Consider the following 1907-nt stretch of genomic DNA (forward strand, 5'->3'; position numbering starts at 1 on the left):
AATCCCTGCGTCACTGAACTTGCGACACGAGACATAACAGACCCGGTAGATTTAAATCAGCACAGCCAGCGAAGAATCGAACGCAACTGTTTTGAACGAGCGCACCTTTTTTAACAACCCAAAAATGGCTGTTTCGTGGTCTGTTGAGGAAGTACAGACGTTCCTCTCGTTGACAGCAGAGGAGTGGTTCCAGCGAGAGCTTGATGGGGCGATGTGGAATGAAAAAGTTTTTCAGGAGTCACGGCAGTATTATGTGAATAATCCTGCCCACTCTAAAGCGGTACTAAATTGCAGCGGAAACGCAAACCGAGCTGAGCCGTGCCATGCCGAGCCGAGCCGAGCCGAGTCGTACCACGCAGTGGAAAAGCGCCATTAGTGGCTTGCAGTGATGGGCAGTAGCGTCGCTACAAGTAGTGACGGTACGAGCTTAACTACATTTCTCAGTAGCGTGGTGGTAGCGTCGCTGTTTTCTTAATCAAATAGCTTTTCAGTAGCGAAGCTCTTTTTTTGATCAAGTAGCGCGGTAGCGTCAACAAATGCTACAATATCCAAAGCATTCTGAAGCTCAAGCTCAAATCGGAAATATAACTGCTAAGGATCACTGATGCTGGACCAGTAAAAGTGACGCCACCACCGCTAAACCTCTTAACTCCATTGGCTCCTCAAACTGTCAGTCAAACCTCATTATTCCTCCCGTCTCTCTCGTGAATGAAGTGCAGCGTGCAGTTTGGAGCATCTCAGCTTGTTTACAGTCAGAACAAAAAAAAATAGCTTAGATGTAGTAAACTACTTTTGCCATGTTGCTGTAGCTTAGCTTGCTACATTTCACAGGGCTGTAGCTTTAGTGTAGTGAAGCTTCATTTAATGAAGAGTAACTGTTAGCTTAGCTCACTACATTTTCCAAGTAGCTTGCCCAACACTGGTGGCTTGGGCCCTAATAATCCTCAGGGGATCAATAGGGCCCTGCGCCTTAGTGGCTTGGGCCCTAATATGCATATTTCCAGTACGCGCCTCAGGCTTGCACAATATCGTCAACTCACTCATCAGAATCTTCGGTAATCCTCAGCAAACTTCGCCACGGCTCATTCGGTTCTTGTTGAGTCCTCGGCAGTGGTGTAATGTAACGAAGTAATAATACTTAGGCGAGACCCTGTTTAATTGTGTAGTTGTGCAGAATTTTATATTCTTTTTACTATTTTGAATTTCTGTACAGCACTTTGGTCAGCATTGTGGCTGTTTTATACGTGCTATATAAATAAACTGAAACTTGAAACTTGATATCAGTATGAACACATTTAATAATAATTTTATACAAGTTCAGTAAAGCAATAAGTGACTTACATTTTAGACATAATATTGCTTGTTTTTGCTCAATTTTGCCAACGAAAATAGTTCCAAACAAAGATCACAGTAGTAACGTGACGTTCGACACCGAGGTTTCGAAGCTTGTATCAAAAAAACGAAACATCTCACAGTGAAGCACTGTACCGGAGCTTGATTCGTTTTGCCAAAACCACGTGATCTGTGACGTCCAAAGCTTCGTTTTCGCACACAACCACGTGACTGCTTCGTATTCTGATTCAAATAACGCGAACCACTTGCGCAGTTTCAAGTGTTCCTCACGTCTTCGAAAAGAATAAATCATAATACGAATAAGTATTTGCATGTGTAGTTTTCTGCATGATCATTTTGTATTAATTCCTGGTTCACAGACACTCTAACTAACCAATCTTCTATGATAATCTTCCGTTATTTTGATCATACAGCTTGCCTATTTTTTCCACAAATTTATTCACAGACTCATTTATTCATATTGTGTAATACAATGACTGACATGAAGACTTATTTATATAGACTTCATATTTTCCAAAAATGGCTGGGTCGTCTGGGACGCAAAGGCAGCTTTT

This window comes from Sinocyclocheilus rhinocerous, unplaced genomic scaffold (genome assembly GCF_001515625.1).
Source record: "Sinocyclocheilus rhinocerous isolate Xijiao unplaced genomic scaffold, SAMN03320098_v1.1 scaffold368, whole genome shotgun sequence".
NCBI classification, from domain to species: domain Eukaryota; kingdom Metazoa; phylum Chordata; class Actinopteri; order Cypriniformes; family Cyprinidae; genus Sinocyclocheilus; species Sinocyclocheilus rhinocerous.